The sequence below is a fragment of the Sus scrofa genome, chromosome 4 (genome assembly GCF_054392235.1).
Source record: "Sus scrofa isolate SSC_HxYL_T2T_F1_AM1 chromosome 4, Sscrofa_HxYL_maternal_Yorkshire_Landrace_v2.0, whole genome shotgun sequence".
Lineage (NCBI taxonomy): Eukaryota > Metazoa > Chordata > Mammalia > Artiodactyla > Suidae > Sus > Sus scrofa.
In genome coordinates, this window is record NC_139386.1 from 20,711,849 (window position 1) to 20,735,566 (window position 23,718).

The 23,718-nt window shown below is 42.0% G+C and overlaps 1 long non-coding RNA gene across 1 annotated transcript; it reads right to left on the bottom strand.

Annotated features, from left to right (window-relative positions):
- Positions 1–814: 814 nt before the first annotated feature.
- On the bottom strand, positions 815–16,024 carry LOC146403713 (uncharacterized). The gene is made up of 3 exons (XR_014843460.1): positions 15,903–16,024; positions 13,022–13,113; positions 815–950 (listed from the first exon to the last, which is right to left on the bottom strand). It is a non-coding gene; the product is annotated as an uncharacterized LOC146403713 (long non-coding RNA).
- Between the last annotated feature and the right edge of the window lie 7,694 nt (positions 16,025–23,718).

The following is a 23,718-nucleotide window of genomic DNA, read 5'->3' on the forward strand; positions in this document are numbered from 1 at the left end:
AATTCTATAAGTAAAAGTTCTGCAAAACACATTCTCTAAGAGGCAAAGGATTTTGTGTGTGTGTGTCTTTTTTGCCTTTTCTAGGGCCACTCCCGCAGCATATGGAGATTCCCAGGCTAGGGGTCTAATCAGAGCTGTAGCCTCCAGCCTATGCCAGAGCCACAGCAACGAGGGATCCGAGCCGCGTCTGCAACCTACACCACAGCTCACGGCAACGCCAGATCCTTAACCCACTGAGCAAGGCCAGGGATCAAACCCACAACCTCATCGTTCCTTGTCCGGTTTGTTAACCACTGCACCACAACAGGAACGCTGAGGAAAAAGATTTTTTTTTATTATTATTATTATTTTCCCACTGTACAGCAAGGGGGTCAGGTTATCCTTAGATGTATACATTGCAGTTACAGTTTTTTTCCCCCACCCTTTCTTCTGTTGCGACATGAGTATCTAGACATAGTTCTCAATGCTATTCAGCGGGATCTCCTTGTAAATCTATTCTAGGTTGTGTCTGATAAGCCCAAGCTCCCGATCCCTCCCACTCCCTCCCCCTCCCATCAGGCAACCACAAGTCTCTTCTCCAAGTCCAGGATTTTAACACTTAGTACTGTGTGTCTATTGGTTTTTGCCCAGCCCAGGTAATTCCCAATATTGGAGGTACAGGTAATCACAGGTGTTGACTATGAAAATACTCAAGTCAACCTTTGGGAATTCACTTTTGTTGAATGTATGAGTTTCATAGTGTCATGTCTAAGAGTAATATGAAAAATTAGTATAAGTTATTCCACGAGAAAAAGTTCACCATCATACTTACTTACCGAGATTGGCAATAAGCAGGTGTGGGGCCATGTCTGTGATGGATTATTCACCATTCTAACAAATCTCTGGGTCTGTGCTCCAAGTAGACCAAATTAAAACACTTCACTCTTCTTTCTCTGTCCCTCCCCTATAAGCTGTATAACACAGGATAATATTAGTCATTTATGTACATCAATATATATATTCATCAAGCAGCTCAGTTCTTTGTGTTGCAGGAGTCAGAAATGTACAAGACATGAATGGTCCACGCCATCAAAGAACGAACCTATGCAAAGGTAGCTGAGCAGTCATGTCAGGAGTAAGGGCAAATATAGGGGCACTTGAATTTGTCGTAGGAATGGAAAGCAGGAAGCGAACACTCTGGTATGAAATCTAATTCATGGATGTATACTATCCAACTTCCTATAGTGATCCTTGTTCCTAGCACAGTTTATTCAATAAAAGCAAGCACTCAATAGATATGAATCAAATAGATAAATGGATGATCTGAAGTAGGTCAGAATGGTTGAGAGAATGTTCCTAGAAAAAGAGAAATTTGAGTTAAGGTTTAAAGGATTAGAGACATTAGGTGATATAGGCAAGAGGAAACTTCTAGAGGAATATAAGCAAAGTTGCTGAAATAGACTCTGCATAGAGATAAAGGTAGGATTTGGATGCAAACTTAATGCTGCAGTTGATTCTTAAAAGGTTAATGTCATTTTGGTTCATGGCTTATACATTGTGGAATAGTCAGAGTTTGCTTCTAACATTTGTTACTTTTGGCCATGGGAACAAGAGGTTCAAGGACCTGTGTGAGAGATTCAAAGCCTCCTTCTGTGTCTGACCTGCAAAAACTTTCCTAATCAGATGACAAGGTTTTTATGTGTTTATAAAACTTATAATGAGACCCTTTAGTTGGGGGTACAAGTTATGTGTGGCTATCATTTGTTTAGCCAAAATAGGTATGTTTCATGGTACGATAAGCTGGGGTTGTCATCCTAGGACATATGTCATTGAGAATTGTCCCAAGGAGAGGCTGTTTTCCAAAATTTCCAGAAACAGTCAAGAAGAATGTCCAGGACCTTGTTCAGGACCATGACTCTTCCTAGCCCTCCTTTATTCTTCTCCTTAGGCTTGATTCTCTACATCTGAAAGTCCAAATCTGGTCTTTCTTTCTTACCCACATCCTTAATAGTGTCATGGAGTCAGATGACATAGCAAAGATAAATGAACTACGATGATGTTCCATTTAAGATCCATATGGCTGCTGTTACTCACTGAATCAGTGCTAACATTCCTACTCTTTATGTCAAAACTATTCACTGGAGTTCTTTGGACCTCGTTCCTGTCGCCTTAACCTACATCTCAGTTTCTGCAGTTCTATTTTTGCATCGTGGAAAGTTAAACACCAGGGAGTTCCCTGGTGGCTCAGCGGGTGTAGTAACCAGTGTTGTCACTGCTATGGCTCTGGTTACTGATGTGTAGGTTTGATCCCTGGCCTGGGAACTTTCACATGCTATAGGTGTGGTGCCCTCCTAAAAGGAAAGTTAAACATCATACTGTCTTTTGGGAGACAGTTCAGTAAGTAGAATGTGTAATCCCTAACCTGTTATCCTTACAAGATTATGGCAAAGAATCTAGCGGGATCGCTCATGTGACAACCTTTGTAAAATATAAGGCACATAAAGATGTGAAAAAATTGTTTTCACTTTTGAGTCTTCTGCAAGCATATGGCAGTCTTAAATTACCAAGTATTTCTATTCTGTTATACAAATAGTTACTGACATCCCAAGACTTCCATAAAAACTGAGTCAGGTAAGAACTAACAATGTCTCTTGAATTTCACAATCTTGTAGAATTTGCTTTTATAGTTTATCTTTGATGCCAGTCTCTGAATCTACTCTTGCCCCTATGACTAACACTCTGGAGTGCTCAATAATGTCTTTGGAATTAATGAATGAATGACTTAATGTCTGTTAGTCAGGATAGTCTAGGCTATGCTGCAACAACAGATAGGCCCCCAAACCTCAGTGAGTTGGCCCAAGAGAACTATTTATCACTCATATAAAATCTGATGCAGATCAGTGAGGCAGGGGAGGGCTCCAGTGACTCACAGGATCAGAGTTTTTCTGCATTGTGAAACAAGACATGTTTTCCAAGATTGCTATAGGAAAAGAAAAGAAAAACAGAAGAAGCCAGAGCTTTTGACTGCCCTGGCCTAGAGTCATTTCCACTCATGGCCTATTGGTTGATCATACAGATCAACCAAACTGCAGGCAGAGGGAGCAAAGGCTGAGTGCCAAAATACTTCCCGAGTGCTAACTTCTCTGCAACACGATGCCCTTCATCTCAACCAGAGTCCTGCCTATTACATTCCCGATAATGTTCTAGACACAGGGAAACATAGCAGTACGAACACCCGACAAAGTCCCTGATGTGGGAGGGTATGTTGTGGTGGAAGAGTGAAAACATTCTGGCTGCACTCTCATTTTACAGTATCGTGTACTGTCTATTTTTCCACTTCAATTATAGCTTATTCTACCTTACTTGTGCCATTTTCAAGGGTGTTCATATTTTTGAAAGGATAGAAGCAGGTCTGCTCTAATAGAGCTGTGCTCCTCCCTAAGGAAACGAGACTTGCTTCTCTTGCTTAAGCTCATGACTCCTGGTCATGAGGTTCAAGAGCCCCTGTGGTTCCAGCTGGGAAGAGGGAAGGGGGAAGGAAAGCTTGGAGGCAGCGCCTTCCAGCTGGACTTGTTTAGATTGGCACAGTCTCTATAAGCAGCCGTGACTCCAGAGCTGCTGGAAAATGTGCTTATCACCCTAGGAGGCTGAGCAGGAAGGGGACAGGCCCAGCTGATAGAGTCTGAAAGGGAGCTAATGGAAAATGAGTTTCAGCCCTTTGGTGGGTAAGCAGGGGGAAGATATGGGAGTCCAGCTTCAGGGGATGAGCTAACTGTGATATTATTTTCACCATCCTAGTCAGATAGAAAGGAAAACTATTGTTAGTTTTCATTGGATGAATGGGCAAAATATTCCATTATGTTTCCTTCTCTGCTAGTTTCTGGTGATAGTTTTTAAATATCTGCCAAAACCCTGACGTCCATCTCTGGGCTGACTTCACACATGACTTATTCTTCTAGTGCAGACTAGCATTTCTTGATTCTCTGCTCTGCACTTGATACTTACACTAGGTATTGTTAGCATCCATTTCTACCACCTCTGGATCCAGTTTGCCTTCTATCACATGCGCAGAAAGCTAAAAAACCTGGCACTCCTCAGTCTGTCCTTGCTGTTAAATCTAGGTGTGGTGTCAGATCCGCCAATGAGATGTAGTCTCATGAGATTAGAAAGCAGAAGGCAGGAGGGCCATCCTCTTCAGGGCTCCATTCGCTGATGCACATGCTCATCAAAGGGGAACTTGCTCAGTGACCCAGGAAGCTGGTCTGGGAATGCGACTGGAGGTGGTGGAGCAGCTGTGATGGTGAAAGTGTTCTCCTGCATCTCCCTGCACTGGAGGTGGCAGCTGCAGTGGGAGAAGCCTAGGAATGGCTCCTGCTCTCAGTTCCTGCCATCCTTCCTACAATTTTGTAACCACTTTACTGCCCTACTCTGAATCCTATTCTGCTTGAAATACCTAGAGTGGTTTCTGTTTCCTGTGCTTATTTCCTGACTTACATGGTGCTACTAATCACATCTCCCTTGGCTATTCATTGGCTATAGCCGGTCACTCACTTGCTATTGGGTAGTCAGGAAATGTCCTCTAAAACCCATACTTTTTTTTTTCCCCCACTTTTTTCTTTTTTCATTGTAATATGATTGTTTATAATGTTGTGTTAATTTCTGCTGTACAGGAAAGTGATTCAGTCATTCATACATATATACATATATTTTTTTGAAAATTTTATTGGAGGTTAGTTGATTTATAATGTCATGTTAATGTCTGCTGTACAGCAAAGTGATTCAGTTATACATATATAGACATCCATTCTTTTTCAGATTCTTTTTCCCATGTGAATGATCATAGAATATTGGGGAGAGTTCCCTGTGCTATACAGCAGGTCCCTGTTGGCCAACCATTTCATACAGCTCAGTGTGCGTGTGCCCATCCCACACCACAGTCCATCCCTCTCCCCACCTGTCCACTTTGGTAACCCTAACTTGGTTTTCAAAGTCTGTAAGTCTGAAGTGAAGTAATCCAGAAGGAAAAAGATAAATACCATGTAATGTCACTTATTTGTGGAACCTAAAACATGGAACAGATGATCCTACCTAAAAATAACAAACAAACAAACAAACAACAAAACAGGAGCAAACCATGGCCAAGAAGAACAGACTTGAAGTTCCTAAGGGGGAAAGGGGAGGTATTGGGATGGATAGGCATTTGGGGGTTTTTTGGATGCAAACTGTTATATTTGGAATGGATGGGGAATGGGATCTTACTGTACAGCACAGGGAAATGTATGTGATTGGGTCACTTTGTTGTACAACAGAACTTGTTGAAACATTGTAAATCAACTATTCTTTAATAATAATAATAATAATAAAATTTTTAAAAGTCTGTAAGTCTGTTTCTATTCTGTATATAGGTTTTTTTAAAATATTCTTTTACTTTATGGCTTATCATAGAATATTGAATATAGTTCCCTATGCTATACAGTGGGACCTTGTTGTTTACCATTCTATATATAATAGTTTGCAATTGCTAGCCCCAAACTCCCACTCTATCCCTCTCCCTCTCTCCTCCCCCTCTGCAACCACAAGCCTGTTCTCTACATCTGTGAGTCTGTTTCTGTTTTGTAGATAAGTTCATTTGTGCCCTATTTTAGATTCCACATACAAGTGATATCATATGGTGTTTGTCTTTCTCCTTCTGACTTACTTTACTTAGTATGAGCATCTCTAGTTGCATCCATGTTGCTGCAAATGGCATTATTTTGTTCTTTTTTATGGCTGAGTATTATTCCATTGTATATATGTACCACATCTTAATTAATTCATTTCTCAATGGACATTTAGGTTATTTCCATGTCTTATCTATTGTGAACAGTGCTGCTATGAGCATAGGGATATATGTGTCATTTTGAATTATAGTTTTGTCCGGATATATGCCTAGGAGTGGGATTACTGGATCATATGGTAAGTCTATTTTTAGTTTTTTGAGGAACCTCCATACTGTTTTGCTTGGTGGCTACACCAACTTTCATTCCTACCATCAGTGTAAGAGGGTACCTTTTTCTCCACACCCTCTCTAGCACTTGTTTATTTGTAGACTTATAGATGATGGCCATTCTGACTGGCATGAGGTGATATCTCATTGTAGTTTTGATTTGCATTTCTCTAATAATTAGCAACACTGAGCATCTTTTCATGTGCCTGTTGGCCATCTGTATGTAAGACCCATTCTCTTATCACTACTCCATGCTGCCTCCTTCCTTATCATTTAAGGATCAAATCAAGTTTCACCTCCATTCTCCCCATCCCTGATTCTTCCATTCTAAGCAGGCATCTGTTCCATACCTCTTCTTGTTGACTCATTTTGCCTAATATTGATATTTTATTTTCCCCTCTAATCTTCATTCCACAAAAAATAAAAGAAAAAAATTAGTGCCAAGGGCGAGAGAAATGCTTTCTACTACTTCTGCAACTACCCCTCATGTGTATTCTTAATATTTTTTGGATGGTGCTGTGCTAACTTGTAGAGCTTAAGAACACAGCACGGAAGGAAAACTTCTGTTCTTCAATTTAAGCTGATACTTCTACATTCTGCGTAACCTAGTGTCTACAGGGCAATGCAAGCACTGCTGGGAAATGGGGCTGTGCATTCTGGTGGAGGAAGAACTCCTATTACCAAAGAGATGGAAGAGGAAGAACAGGCAAAAAGAAACTAGGAATTTGTCCAAACAGGAAGCTCTGGGTTTTCTTCCTTGCTGACTGATCACACTTTTGCTTCACATTCCACATCTCCTAAAGGCTCCTGCCATTACTTCACAGCAGGTATCAGAGCAACTTCCCTTCCTCCAGTTTGCATAGCTGCAGCTGGTCTAGGGGAGCCAGATCCAGGAGCAAAGATATCAGCTGTGCATAGCTCTAGGTTTTCTCAAAGGGAAACTTCGAAGTAGTTTTCAAAGGTTAAAGGAAACTTGCCAGCCTAGAAGCTGCTGGAAAAATCCAGCACATACTTGATTCCTTTCCAACCTAAGGGGAGTTTCTAAAGGATGGAGAAGCTATAGCTCATTGGAAAGAGAACACCAGGGAAATCAGAACTCAACAGTGGACATCTGGATTTATAACTGGAAAAACTTCTCTGGTGTTAAAGTTAGGTCTGCCCCTTAAATTCCACCTTGTGACCGTCCCACTAGATCTGTTCCACAGCTTTGGTTCCAGCCATTCAGTTCATGAGAATGCATGGGAGCATCAACCAAGGAACAGATGCAGATTCCCAGGCCCACCCCTTCCAGAGTTTCTAATTTAATAGTCTAGGTTTGGCCTGGGAACCTGCATCCGTTCCTAGGTGATGCTAATGGGGCTGATCCAAGGACATTTTGAGAACAATGTCCCTAAGCAAGAAAGATATTCAGATAAAGGAACCTCCCTTCTACAAAGTATTTGGGATCATGATGGTCTCAAATCCCCTATTGCATTTCTCACTGGAGACCAGATCACTTTACAGTGACTTCCAGAAAGAGGCCCTCGTGGGAAAGCCCTGATGCGTTTTGACCAGCTGTGCTGGGTTGGGAGCTAATTAGGAGGAAAGCTAGAATGGTCCTGCTTTCCCAGCCATGTTATCCAGCAAACCCAGAGACAGTGCGCCAGTAAAGAAAATTATACAGATGAGACCTGGAAGCTGCCATTTCATTAGGGAAGGTTTTACCTTTTTCATTACAGGAAAAATCTAATATTTCCCATCTCTCCCTTCACCAAAAGTAGGCAAGCATAAAACCAAAGTCAATTTCTTACAATTTAGTAACCTCAGCACCAACCAATTATATTCTAGGACATGAGAAACAGCTGTTGTAACATTAGAGCTCGAACAGTTTCATCTCAGCTATTTAAAGGGATAAAAGAGCCAATATTTTCATTCCCTTGTGATATTATCAAGTCATGATAAACAACCAAGACTGTAGTATTAATTACATTAATTTGGAGAGGAGAGAGACCATTTTAATTGCTCCAAGCTGGAGAATAATTTTTTATGGGCAGACAATCATTCCATAAATTCACACTAGAAAGGGTCCTTTGTCTTCTTCTATCAGCAGCAAAATTTCTGGAGGCAAAAAAATGACCACCTCCTTTTAAGGTGGATTTCAGTAGAAAAAAACATTCTCACTATTGCTATGTGTCATTCAGTGAACCCTGACTTGTTGAGCTATTTGAAAGAAAGACACACAGGGGAAGTATTTTTATTGAAATATTTTGAAATCAAAAACAAGAAGTAGGACTGACACAGCGAGATTTAAATACTTTCTCATATACGAAATGACCCTCCCTCTCAGGGTCAAGAAGACCAAATGAATGTGTACATCAAAATGTTCTGTAAACTACAGTATCATATAAAAGCAGAAAAGGAGAGGGAAAAATCATTTACTGCGTGCCTTCTACATGGGGCACTGAGCTAGGTGCTTGACTTCTGTGATCCTATTTTAATACTCATAGAAATCATAGGACGAGAAATAAGAACATAAAAAGGAGAGAATGCAATAAATAGGTGAGGAAAATGCCAATTTGTCATTGTGGAAGCTATTCAGATAAAAGTGTACACACAGTTCCAATTAATTAATGTGATATATGCTATCCATGATAGACAGATAACCTCACTCACTCCAAAACACACAATAAATACGTACTGACCTGATGGGTAGTCACATTACAAAATCGCCCAAACATGACCAGTAGTTTTGGTAATGAAAATATATCTAAGTAAATCTACCCACTAAGGCTCCTAGGATTAAAAACTACATTTGGCTCCAATGGTTGTGACACAAAGGGAGAATTTGGGGGAGCTCCAGAAAGTAGCTCCAAAGTACTGTTGAGAGAGTTGCTATGGCTTTAGACAAACCATTTGTAACTTGGGGCTTAGAGAGTGCCATCCAGTTTCTGTAAGTACATGTTCTAGAAACTCTCCATGAACACGGCTCACAGTCTTGCATTTTGCCAGGTTCCCAGCCATTGCCTCCAGCACTAGTATGGAGCAATTGTAAGGAATGGGTCTTCGATGCTCTTAATCCTCTGGAAACTTTAGCTGAGATAAGAGAAGTTCACACACAACTAGGGATATCACACTCAGGAAATAGAGATTCAAAGAAACAGAATGAACACTCTAGGACTGTGCATTCCCCAGTAGCTGGAACCAGGGACACGGCTATAAATGCAGAGCCCTCACCGGAGTATGAAAAACTCCTAATATTGCAAAGCTCTGAGCCAGGGGATCCCTTTTTTATTTAGAAATATCTTCATAGGAGTTCCCATCGTGGCTCAGTGGTTAACGAATCCAACTAGGAACCATGAGGTTTCAGGTTCGATCCCTGGCCTCGCTCAATGGGTTAAGGATCCGGTGTTGCCGTGAGCAGTGGTGTAGGTCGCAGACATGGCTCAGATCCCGCGTTGCTGTGGCTCTGGTGTAGGCTGGCGGCTACAGCTCCGATTAGACCTCTAGCCTGGGAACCTCCATATGCTGCAGGTGCAGCCCTAGAAAAAGGCAAAAAGACAAAAAAAAAGAAAGAAATATCTTCATAGGTTAAATATTCAATAGAGGATTGCTTTAGCAAAATGTAGAACAGCCATATAAACAAAACATCATGCAGTAAAACTGTATATGTTAATATGGAATAATATGTTAAGTGTATTGTAAGAGAGAATGTCAATTGCAAAACAGCATTGTTCAATATGATCTCACTTTTATTTAAAAATGTATTCATGTGAATGGAAAAATGTTGGAAGCATATATAAGGAAATTTTAACACTGGCTATTACTTGATAATGGAACTTCAGTTCATTTTTATCATCTCATCTACATTTTCGAATTTTCTACAGTAATATATAACTTGTAAAAATAAAATTTTTCTTATCATCAGGACAATGATAAAACATAATAAATAACATTTGTTGAAAGCTTACCACTGCACACAGTGCCTTTGTTTTTCCCCGCATGGAATTATAAGGTTGTTCTTTAGTGGGGGGAGGTGTTACCCCAACCAAGCAAATAAATCAATATTCATTGTAGAATTTCATTTCTTTCTACTATTCCTCAGTCATCTGGAAATTCAGCTCTTCTTGACTTCTGCCTACAGCCTTCATTTTGGAGACAGGCAATAAAATTAGGGAAAAGGGAGTTCCCATCGTGGCGAAGTGGAAACGCATCCAACTAGGAACCATGAGGTTGCGGGTTTGGTCCCTGGTCTTGCTCAGTGGGTTAAGGATCCAGCATTGCCAGGAGCTGTGGTGTAGGTTACAGACGCGGCTCAGATCTGGTGTTGCTATGGCTGTGATGTAGGCCAGCAGCAAGAGCTCTGATTGGACCCCTAGCCTGGGAACCTCCATATGCTATGGGTGTGGCCCTAAAAAGGACAAAAAAAAAAAAAAAAAAGGAAAAGGATGATTTGGAAAGTAGCATACTGGCATAGAAAGGGGGATGATTATAGATATAGATCAGGTCGAGACTCAAACCTGTTGCAGAGTCCAAATTACCTCGGCAAAAAAGGCTTTTTTCTGAACGAAGGTAAATGGAAGCTATGTGAATAATACTAAAATTCGTTTCAAAGAAGTACCTTTCTTTTCTTTTTTTTTTTTGTCTTTTTTATTTTCATTTAAATATGTAAAGAGGGGTGAAATAGGGTATACTCAAAAAGCTAGACACCCCTGTAGACTTGAAAAGCAACTAGACCCAAACTAATAGAACTTCCAAGAAACCTCAGGCATGTCAAACCCAAATGATCCCCCCAGATGCCATTATTCTTATTTTATGAGGCCCCAGAGAGATAATCATATGACTATCATCCAAATTTGTTTGAGGTTTGTTGTTAACCCCCTCATCAAATCTTTTCATAAACACATTCACAACTGCAAAAGAAACTCTCTGTGGTCTAGTCAGTATCCCACATTTCCTTCTTGCTAACAATCCAAATTTAGTTTGTGTATTGAGCAGTGACATGCTAGGAAAAGTAGGCTCGGCGCCAATGGATTATTCTTAGTCTAAGCCAATGTGGTGGTTAATTCTGTATTAAATTGACTGGGCCATGGGGTGCCCAGATATTTGGTTAAACTCGATGTGTCTGAGAGGGTGTTTCTGAATGAGATTTTAACATTTGATTGGTTGATTTGGTGAAGCAGACTGCCCTCCCAAATGTGGATGGGCTTCATCCATCCGTCGATGTCCTGCCTAGATCAAAGAGGCCGAGGAAAAGAAAATTCTGACTCTCTGCCTGACTGTCTTAGAGCTGGGACGTTAGTCTTCTCTGCTGTCAGACTCATACACAAACTCAGACTGGCTCTTATTACACCTTTGATTTTCCTGGGTCTCCAGCTTGCTGACTGCAGACCTTGGAATTTGTCAGCGTCCATGATCACATGAACTAATTCCTTATAATAACTCTTTTATATGTAAAAATAAAAAGTAGTATATATGATTATGTATTTTTTTTCCTCTATCGATTCTGTTTCTCTAGAGAATCCAGACTAAAACAGCCAATCACGATCACTGTATTCTCTTTCACGGGTGATTGTAGCCATTGCCCCACTACTGATGAGTGAAATGTAAAGAGAACGCTGGGGAAAAGAGGTTCTAGGGCAATTTTCCTCTTTGATAAGAAAGAAAGTGGCACAGACAGATGCTGTTTTGGCTCCTCTTTCTTCCTGCTTTTGGTCGGGTTATGTGAAGACAAAATATCTAGAGCTGGTGTAGCCATATTGCAGTATTATTGCAGACTTTACTGACACATTAAAGGTGGCAAAATGTGAAGCTGGAGAAACCCTGGAATCTTTTTATAAATTGAGTTGTAATTAACATAGAATATTATTTAGTTTCAGGTGTATGACACAGTGGTTCAATATTTTTATACATTATGAAATGATCATAATTCTGTTTTCCCTGTGTGTATGTTACATCTCCTGGCTTATTTATTTTATTAGCTGGAAGCTTGTATCTCTTAATCCTCTTCATCTATTTCATCTGTACCCCCATCGCCCTCCCCTGCGCTCTCTGTATCTATGAGTTTGTTTCTGTTATGTTTTGTTTGGTTTGTTTTTTAGATTTCATACGTAAGTGAAATTACATGGTATTTGCTTTTCTCTGACTTATTTCACTTGGCTTAATAGCCTCCAGGTCCATCCATGTTACCACAAATGCCAAGATTTTATTCTTTTTTATGCTGAGTAATATTCCACCCTACAATGATTGATGCTTTGTTGGGGTAACACCTCCCCCCACTAAAGGACAACTTCATAATTCCATGAAAAAACAAAGGCAAAACATTGAGTACAGTGGTAAGCTTTCAATATATATTATGTTTTATCATTATCCTGATGATAAGAAAAATTTTAATTTTACAGGTTTTATACTACTGCAGAAAATTCAAAAAATATAGATAAGAAATGATAAAACTGATCTGAAAATTCATTATCAAGTAATAACTAGTGTTAAAATTTCCTTATATATGCTTCCACTACCTTTTATATTAATACAACTTTAAATAAAAGTGAGATCATATTGAACAATACTATTTTGTAGTTGAAATTCTCTCCTGCAATATATGTGAATGCAGTATATTTTCTGCCGAAAAATTAGCAATTGTCTTATGGGGTTTCCTTTGCATGTAATTGTTTTTCTCTTGCTGCCCCCTGGATTCTTACTGATATTGCAGACCTGTTTTACCAATTAAGTGAGAAGCTATTGATAAAGTATTTCGTTTGAGCCACTTTGAGTTTGAGTGTGCTGTGACTTACACCAGAAATTAGCCAGAGAAAGAAAAAGTATAACTCCCCCTCTCCCGGCTATTATCATATTTTGTTCATCTGTTTGGTTCATTGGTTTTTTGGCCATGCCTATGTTATGCAGAAGTTCCCAGGCTAGAGTCGAACCCGTGCCACAACAGTGACTGGAGCCACAGCTGCGACAACACTGGATCCTTAACTGCTAGGCCACTCGGCAACTCCTAATCTGTTCCGTAAAGTTGCTCTTTATAATCACTGCAGCCACAAAATTAGAAACTTTTAAAAAAACGTCACTTACAGTTTCCCAGTAGGTCACTGGAGTGGTCCCTGCAGGAGGCCAAGGAATATGTAGAAATGTCGATCTCTCCCGCCAGCAAGGTTATGTTCACACTGTAGGTGGGGAGACACACAACGGTAGTTGAAAAAGAAAAAGGTGGCAGGGAGATGCCCTCTTCTTTGTTGGCCCTGGGTGTTACCGATGCTGTGGAAGCATTCTTGGGTTTCAGCGTCGTTGGAGGAAATGAACATTCTAGCTTCTGAAGGGTAAAATGGGTTTTCTTTGGCGTATAGTTTTATAGTAAATTTCATCTCATCATCTCCAACAAGAGAAACCTTATGTTGAAAAGTTTAAAGTGGGAAACAGTTTATTGATTATATTGGTCAAGACGCCAGAAGAAACACAGGCATACCCATAGTCTTGGCCTTGGCAGCTTGCCGCCAAGCCCTGCCTTCATAGGAGACTTGGGAAAGGGCCAAGAGATGGCTGGGTTGTAGAACTTGATGTTGGCTGCTTGGCCATGGGGCCACGTTGTTACAGTAGGGACATTCATTCTGGGACAGTTAATGACCTTTCCCTAGAGCCAAATAAATTGAATACTTGGGTGAAGGATTTAGTATTGAAAATAAGACCTAGACAGTAGGAAACCCATTGAGAATAAGGCAAATGGGCTTACAGAAATAAGATAGCAATTCTAAATATGTGCCTCCTTTTTGCTGATTTTAAGCAGCAATGAAAAGTGAATGAAAATCAGGAGTTTCCATTGTGGCTCAGTGATAACGAAACCAACTAATATTCATGAGGGCACATCCTTGGCCTCGATCTGCAGGTTAAGGATCTGGCATTGCTGTGAGCTGCTGTTGTACGTCACAGACATGGCTCGGATCTGGCGTTGCTGTGACATAGGCTGGCAGCTAGCTGTAGCTTCAATTTGACCCCTGGCCTAGGAACTATATATGCCACAAGTCTGGCCCTAAAAAGCCAAAAAAAAAAAAAAAAAAAAGAATGAAGATCAATTTATTATAAAGAATATCCCCTTCTCCTATTGGCCTGTATCATTTCAAAGATGATTTATCAGGGCTATTGATTTTCAAGATGTATTTGTTTCCAACCCTTTACAATTTTTCTTTTCTCTTCCCAAACATCTTAGTAAATTTTCCCTACATTAAATGAGAGATTCACTCACTCCTTCGTTCACTCATTCAATGTGAATTTTATGAGCACTTCACAGTGCTCGGTGTCTAGGAAGCAGATGAAAACTAGATTATCTTTGTCCCTATGAAGTAAACGGTCCTTCTAAGACTCCTAGTGTCTAAATCCACAGGTGAGATGAGATAGGAGCAGCATTACTACAGAGGCGTGGGCAGGAAATGCATGATAGCAGATGAACAGCCTCTCAGGAAAGGGACTCAATAAAGGGAGCCTTTCATGCAGTACAGATTCCTTCCACTGCATTAGTAAACACTGCTGAAGTGATCCATTTGGGGTCAAATTTCAATAAACTAGGCAGTCTTAAAGCAAATCTTGGCTTAAACAATGTATCTACTCCATTTTATTTTAGGGTGTTTTTTTTTTTGAGAATAGGGGTTTATTCATTTAGCCCTACATTCAGCAAAAATTTATTGCACACAGTTATGTGCTGGGTTAGGTAGGGGATTCTGGCTTCCAATGCAAGTAAAAGAAAGAAGAGGTTAAGCACTGGTTTGAAGGGAATGAGATGGGGCTATGTCAATTCCATATTGCTGGCCTCACATATTTAAAAATTTCCCACCTTAGATGAAAAGACCAACTGGGAAATTCCCACTGTGACTCAGCGGTAACAAACCCGACTAGCATCCATGAGGACACAGGTTCAATCCCTGGCCTTGCTCAGTGGGTGAAAGATCTGGCGTTGCTGTGAGCTATGGTATAGGTCACAGACTCAGCTTGGATCCTGCATTGCTGTGGCTGTGGTGTAGGTCAGCAGCTACAGCTCCAATTCAATTCCTAGCCTGGGAACTTCCATATATGGCAGGCAGAGACCTAAAAAGCAAAAAAAAAAAAAAAAAAAAACAAAAGGCTAACTGGTACAAGTCACTTTCTTTTCGATAAAGGGAGGATCTCAGTTCCATATTCAAATCAGTACTGATCTTCCTGTACAGCACAGGGAACTCTATCCAGTCTCTAGGGATAGACCATGATGGAAGATAATATCAGAAAGGGAATGTGTATGTGTGTGTGTGTGTGTGTGTGTGTGTGTGACCGGGTCACTTTCCTGTACAGTAGAAATTGGCACAACATTGTAAATCAACTACACTTTAATTTTTTTAAAAGTTGAAAAAAAATCAGTAACTGAACCTCCTCCTAGAAACAGCTCTGTCAACATAATATTAAAGATCTGGTTTAAGGCCATACTGTGCACACACACATATGCTACACACACACACACACACACACACACACATAGATGTATACATATAATATGTTTATAGTTTTCTGGAAACTGATTTACGATTTAGACAGAAAGGACAGACGGCACTATCACCATGATAACTTGCCTGCATTGTAAAGAGATGTCTTCCCTGGCAATCTTGAGCATGTTACCCTGAGTGCCACTCTGAGAAAGGCTGGCATTGGAAGCAAGCCTGGAAGGCTGAGACACCCAGAGACCTAAGCAGTGTCTGTAGTGGGACTGGTACCAGAAGGTACCAGAAGCTATCAGAATGTGACCGGGGGGCCTTCTTTTAAGGGTGTGGGGAGAGAGATGAATGAAGCTGCAATGGAATCCTTCAGTTGAGGGGGCAGGAGTTAAGGTGCACTGTCCTTTTGTAAGGAGGTTTTTCTTTTCAAAAAAAAAAAAAACAAACAAACAAAACACCCAGGAGTTCCCATTGTGGTTCAGTGGGTTAAGAATCCTACCTACCAGTATCCATGAGGACGCAGGTTTAATCCCTGACCTCGCTCAGCGAGTGGGTTGGGGATCCAGCATTGCCAAAAGCTGTGGTGCAGGTTGCAGACACGGCTCAGATCCCGTGTTGCTGTGGCTGTGGTGTAGGCTGGCAGCTGTAGCTCTGATTTGACCCCAAGCCTGGGAACTTCCATGTGCTGGGTGTGGCCCTAAAAAGACAAAAATAAAACAAAATGAAGAACACCCAAATGGGGAACATGGAGATATAATTTTTCTTGACACACCAATGTACAAGAAGAACGTATATTTAGTAACATTCGCCTCCCTGCACCCTGAGCAGCTGTTCAGCTCCAGCAAACACTCCTCCTTCCAGGCGGGGAAGGGCAAGTGTGCTGCACGAAGTTTCTGGAGTTGCCAGTGAGAGGAGGGCTGGGGCCGGCATTCCCCAAGCCTGCCCCCCACCCTCTCAGCCAGGCAGCAGGGTCCAACATAGCCAGTAGACAGAAGCCAGGGACAGAGACGTTGCTCCCAAGGAAGGCCATCCAGAGAGTCTTTTTTTTTTTTTTCTTGTCTTTTTGCCTTTTCTAGGGCTGCTCCTGTGGCATATGGAGGTTCCCAGGCTAGGGGTCAAATCAGAGCTGTAGCCGTCGGCCTACACCTGAGCCACAGCAACGCGGGATCTGAGCCACATCTGCGACCTACACCACAGCTCACGGCAACACCAGATCCTTAACCCCCTGAGCAAGGCCAGGGATCAAACCTGCAACCTCATGGTTCCTAGTCGGATTTGTTAACCACTGAGCCATGACGGGAACGCCTCCAGTGAGTCTTGTTTAATTTAGGCAGGAGGAGCACTTGAAGTGCTTCCTCTTTCTGTACCTTCTCAGAAGCAGGGAGCAAGAAAGAGAATCCCACAAAACTACCCCTCTTTGCTCTGTGAGATTCTAAGTCATGAGGCAGGGTTGGGGGCCATCAGGGAAACAGTTGATGTGCCCTGGAGGTGAGCCTGATGGAAAGTGGAAGAGAGCATGTAACCATTTCAGGCCAAGCCATCCTTTCCCAAGGAGTGGCAGTGTGGACATGTGGTTTCCTAGGTTCATAGTCACCTTCTGGACAATTTTGGACAGGAGGTTTGGGGGTACAGGTGGCAATGAGGGCTGGCCAGGGTGGAGAAAGTCCCTAAGTCAATGTCACATATGATCCAGTCAAGAATAGTGTTCATTGGTTCCTGTATTTCCTTCTCACTTCCTCCCTCCCTCCCCGCCTCCCTCCCCCGCTCCCTCCTTCCTCACTCCCCCTCCCCACTTCCACTATTGTGTACTGGTGCTAGTCAGAGTGTGGTCCTCTACTGGCAGCATCAACATCACTTGAGAGCTTGGGAGAAATACAAATTCTTGGGTCCCACCCCATATGCCTGTGACAGGGCAACCTCTAAGACTAGGCATAGAGATGAGGTTCTTAGATGAGGTTACAAAAAAGACTTGGCAACAGTCTTGTGTATTTTCTGTCACTTGTTCACTTGCTATGAGGGACTCCCCAGGACTGTTATGAACATCCTTTTGGGGAGGACCGTGTGGCAAGAAACCAATATCTCAGGTCAATGGCCAGTGAAGACCTGAGGTCCACCAACAGCTGCATGCGTGAGCAGGGAACTGGATCTCCCCTAGTCCAGCCTTGAAATAACATCAGCCCCTGGTACCTTGATTGGAGCCTGTGAAAGGCTGAGCCAGAGAACCTGATTAAGCTGTGCCCAGATTACTGGCTCACAGAAACTGGGAGATGATAAATGTTTGTTGTCCAAAACCTCTAATTTTGGGTTAATCTGTTATGTAGCAATAGATAAATAATAAAACTACTGGATCAGAAAACCTGCAAGTGGGGTCCTGAAAGGTGCTTCACATTTCAAGGTGTCCAAGCAAGGTAGTTTGAGAAACACTGCTTGTAACTAAGTTAAAAGTGGGGGCTTCAAATCCTAGCTCAACTACATCCCAGCTGTAAGAGCCTGAGCAGTTTACGTAACTTTTGTGCCTTCCTTTCTTCTGCAAAATGCCACTAACAGTAGTACATAACTTTAGGTAATGTAAAAGGGATTAGTTGAATTAATATATTTCAAGCACTTAGTATATTGCCTGGCAACACTGAGTATATTTAGTGATGATTCATTCATTCAACAAACATTCATAAGGCACCAACTAAGGGTGAGGCATCGTGATAGATTATGAAGATGATTAAGTCAGAGTTCACATCTCCTGGGACTCTTGTCCTATGCAAGAGTCCTAGGTATATATAAAAGAATAAACACAGGAGTTCCCTGGTGGCCTAGGGGTTAAGGATTTGGTGCTGTCACTGCTGTGGCTCGGGTCCAGGAAGGAACTTCCACATGCCACAGGCAGCAGCGAAAACAAACAAAAGCAAAACAAAAAAGAATAAATACAAACAGAGTTAAAACGCTGGGATTAACTTCCGGAGCCCAGAAGATGTCAATTCTCTGGTGGATGAAGGCATTAGGGGGAGGCTTATAAATGGGGTCCTTGGAGGGATATGGGTTTGCCTGCCCCCCAATGCATCCACTCAGTTTTTCTGAGTCTCTACAGCTTCTTTTTTTATATGGAAAACTGGCAAACTATCATCACAAACAGCCTCTTTACACAAGAGCTGCTTGAATGTGGGGCGGTGTCTTATTCTCCAGGCTCTAGCCCCTTGGTCCTGTTTTCTGCTCCTAGTGAGGTGGGCCTGTTTCCTGTTTCATCTGCTCTTCCTTCCCTCTGCAGCTTCTTCCCCCCAGGTCCTCCTTGCAACACAGGCTCCTGCTTCTTCTTCAGGTCTCTGTTTACCTGCCTCCCCAGGGAAGTTTTCCTGGTCACTCTATCTAAATAACACCTCCAACTTTCACGCACTTTTTATAGCCCGAGCAGCGCTAGAATCTGGTTCTTGATTGGTGTATTTACTTGTGTCTCCCTGAGAAGCCTTCTCAGTCTCTCCGGGCTAACACTTGGTCTGCTGTACTCACGTGCCACACATCCAGTACCCAGTGCCCTTCCTGGGACATAGTAGGCATTGAATAAATATTTATAATTGATGGACAAAGGAAGGGAGGAATATGTCCCTTCACAGCCACCATAGCACTTCCGCACGATTTGCTGAAATGCCAATGTTAATCGCGAAGGACATCCATTCAAATTCTGGAAGACGAAACTGCTGGAAAACAGAATGTGAAACCAAGTCACATTAATTCTAAGAGGCTGCTAACGAGCTGGGAGAGGAGGGAGAGTGGGAGGCCATGATACTAGTTAACATTTACTAAGTACCTCCGCCTAGGTGCCGGCCACTGTTTTAAATGCTTTATGTGTTAGCTCACATACGTCTGAAGTAGTTATTATCCTGTGGGAGAGCAGATGGGGAAACTGAGGCTTAGAGCCCTTAATTAACTGGCCTAAAGTCCCGGCTAGTGTGCTCCAGAAGAGTCATGACTGGACCCACGGGGTCAGGCTCCGAAGCTCTTGGGTTTAACCACTCGGACTCTCGTGCCCGCAGTGGCATGCTGTTCATTCAGGAAATATTCTGCACAAACAGAAGTGAACACAGCTGAACAGCTACATGGCACTATAACGCCAGCCCAGACAGAAATATCAGACAGATTTCTCAGGATTCCGTATTGGCGAAATGGGACCCGGACTGCGGACAAGCAGAAGGTCATTCCCAGTGGCCCCTCTCCCACCCAGGGGTCCGAGTTTGTTCAGAAGAAGGTGATCAGGACTGCAGTGGAGTCTCCAACCCCCTTCCGTGGATGTGAGTGTTCTTATCCTCAAAAACAGGTTTGGTGGTCTCTTCCCAAGGCCCCCCGGAAGGCTTAGCAGTCTCCTCTGTCAAGGCAGTTTGTAATTTACACCAACTGGTGGTTCTTGTTGCAAGGGGTTCCAAGATCAGACAAGCTGAGGAGGGGGTGACGGGTCAGATCTGGGCTTAGATGGAGAAGCAGTTGGGGTGGGGGTGGGGGGACAATACCTTGGGGGAGGGGCAGTTTCACGAAGCAGTGGGGCCCCGCAGTGTTGCCTGGAGCAATCTTTGCCTGGGGGTTCCCATTGACAACAAGCTTCCACAGGCCTAAAAGGACAAGAAAGGAACCGGGCTTATCTGGTCTTAAACAGGACTAAAGTTGGCATTTTTCCCGTGTGATGAGGAATTATTGGGCCAGTAGTGAGGGTGGGCTCCACCTGGGTGAAAGAGAACACTAGGGAAAGCAAGAAAGAATAAGCTTCTGAGGCCAAGTCCCTCCTCAAGGCTTCATGAAAGCCAGAATGTGTATTTTTAGTCTGCTTTTGCTTTTGTGACATTTAAATATTCAGATTTTCAGAGACAAAGCCGATGCTGAAATTTACATATAAATATATTGAAATATATTTACAAGGGAGTCTTCTTCATACCTTTTTTTTCTTAGAGTTCCTGAGCTGTCTGCTCTTCCACAGAGGGATCAGTCTCTGGGAAAGGACCAATAAAAGTGTCTGAAGAGACAGAAGTAGAGGTAGAATGGCTGATAAATTGTGGTGGACCTAGTGTCACGTATAGTTTATAATTTGTGGAATGGTTTGATGTGTTTAAATTGAAAGTTTTCAGAATGATGCTTTATCTAGGCCAGAGGGCAGTCCCCAGCCATGAAGACTTTGGTAGATGTGCTTTTTTACCCATTTAGAAAAGCCATAGGCTCCCTGAAACTGGCTTGGAGACATCCTCTTAAGACCCTGAGAACCCAAGATTCATAGAAATAGAACAACCTTGGAGCATCATTCAAATAATTAGCCCTACAGATCATATTATCACCACTCCAATAACAAGTTACCCCCTCTACTGGACCACGAACTTTAAATAATTTTGACAATCATGAAATGCTCTTAAATCACTGAAATAGGCCTGGACATGATTTAATCTCCCTCGATGAATTGGCAAGTACCTTACCTTGAGATCCTACAGCATCTTTTGGTTAGCATTGTGGTCACTGATAATTATGCACCATGGTAGCCCAGAAGTTCCAGAAGATACAAAATTTCTAATTGCGGGCATGTAAGACAAAGTTGATTCTACTGGGTATCACAAGTTACCTTTTTTTTTTTTAAGTGATGGGAGTGTTGACAGATTATTGCATAATAAAAAAAGTTACAGTCTAATGAGGAAAATTGGCTTGAATTGTGGGTGTCTTCCTGATTTTATCACCTTCAATCGTTGACATTTCCATTTCTCATTTTCTCTCAGTTACTCATCTATAAATGGATGTACAAATGTTAATAGGGACCCACACACATTTAGCAACTTCCTCCTCTAGTAAAATATACCACGGAGCCAGTTTTATTGTGATTATTTCTTTCCATGGCTGTTTCTCCTCCTGGAGTTTGGGCTGCGTGGCACAGGCATGGTTAAAGGAATGAGAATCTTTGCAAGAAACAGACAGAAGCTACCAAGACTAGCTAGCAAGGTAGAGCGGCTGTGTCTTCCACCAGGGGTCAGTAAAACTTCTATAAGGCACCTAGGATGCCATCCAGAGTGAGATAAGGGCAACTTCTTTGTCACCATTTGTTCCTCAGAAAACACTTACCAACAAGAGGATGTGTGATCACTGAAAATAGCTGCCAGTTCTAAGTTGTGAAACACACATGGAAGACACAGCTAAATATAAATATATATGCCTCGGGCTATATCAAGCACTAGACTTAAGATCATAGAGAAAATTCTTAATTTAAAAACACAATTATATATTGGGCATAAGATAGGCTAAAGGATGTGTTGTGCAATACGAGGAATATAGTTAATATTTTGTAATAACTGTAAATGGAAAGTAACTTTTACAGGTTAAAAAAAATTTTTTTAAAGCGGTTTTCAAACCATTAAAACTTTAAAATTTAAATCATCTAACTCAGAACTATTTATTTACTTTTTCTTTTTTGGCTGCCCTGTAGCATATGGAGTTCCTGGCCAAGGATCAGATCTGAGTGGAAGTTGTGACCTAAGCCACAACTGTAGCAACACTGGATCCTTAACCCACTGTGCGAGATCGGGGATCAAACCTGCATCCCTGCACTCCCAAGATATCACTGATCCCATTTCGCCACAGCAGGAACTCTTATTTTTTAATTTTTAATTTTTTAATTAAAGTATAGTTGATTTACAGTGTTGTGCCTCAAAACTATCACAATTACCAAATGGGATTTCCTTGGAACTAAATATTATTATTCATTTCATAGGTGCTTACAAATTATGAGAAATAAAATATTTTCCCATATGTTTAAAAAAATTTTTTTAAATGTTCGATTTTGAGAACTACGAAGGCAAGCTATCTTGCCTAATTGGCAATCACAGGCTAATTGCCCAGTGACTGGACTTATTGGCTTGACTCTGATTGTCATTGTTTCCGGATCATGAAAGTAGGACTTCAAGTTTTCCTTCTCTCCTGGCTTGCTATCCTGGCTTATGATAGTGGTTCCTGTAAAGAAGAAAGAATACTTCCGAAAATACATAGTAGAGATATAAACTTGACTCCCTGCTTCCACTTTCCCCCTACTATCAGCTACAGGGGAACTGTTAAAAATGGAAATCAGATCATATCACTCCCCTGCCTAAAATCCTCCAAGGCTTATCCACCCCACCGAAAATAAAACCCCAACACTTTTCTGGGCCTGCAGTGCCAGGGCAAGCTAAAGTGTCTGCAGCTTCTCTGATCCCCCCCACCCCTCATACCTTCCCTGCACTCAGCACACTCCAGAAACTGTCTCCTTTCTGCGCTAATTCAATGGTTCTCAAAGTGTGGTTCCCTGGACCCACAGCCTCAGCATTGTCTGGAAGTGGTTAGAAATGCAGAGTCTTAGGTCAACACCCTAGATCTACTGAATCAGAAACTCTGGAGGGTGGGCCCAGCCATCCGTGTTTGAGCCAATCCATCTAGTGGTTCTCGGAGTTCCCGTCATGGCTCAGTGGTTAATGAATCCGACTAGGAACCATGAGGTTTTGGGTTTGCTCCCAGGCCTTGCTCAGTGGGTTAAGGATCCGGTTGTTGCCATGAGCTGTGGTGTAGGTCGCAGACGCGGCTCGGATCCCCCGTTGCTGTAGCTCTGGTGTAGGCTGGTGGCTACAGCTCCAATTCGACCCCTAGCCTGGGAACCTCCATATGCTGCAGGTGTGGCCCTAGAAAAAATGCAAAAAGACCAAAAAAAAAAAAAAATCTAGTGGTTCTCATGCCTGCCAAAGTTTGAAATCCACAGCCTAATTCTTCAGACTCACTTCTGCCTCAGGACCTTTGTACTGGCCAGACCTTTTGCCTGGTACACTCTCCCCAGAGTTCTTTCCTCATCCACTGGACATCAGCTGACATGTTAGCTCCTCACGGACCATCCTATTACTGCAAGCCTCTTTGTTCTTCCTCATCTCCATCTATGCCACAATCCTCTTACTTTCTTCATGGAACTATCTAAAATTATCTTGCTTATCCACTTCCTTGTTATTTTAATTATCTTATTTTAATTATCTCCCTATTAGAGTAAGAGAAGACACCCTCTCTAATTTTTATACTGTGGTTCCTGAGTGCCTAGCCTAGTGCCTCGCACATACTAATGGTGTGTGTGAAAGTTTCCAAAATTAACATCTATGAGATTTTTTTCATGAGCCTGTCTTGCAGAAGGGAGGTCAGTTAGATTTTCTAAAGGAAGCTGCTGTGTTGTGGCAAAGTCCTGGCAGGAGTCAGAAGATGAGGGTGGAATTCTAAATGGTCCCCTTGGCCATCGGCTGACCTTCGGTAAGTCATTTAACTAAATTAATGGATCACAACAGGGGGTGGTTTTGTCTTGAC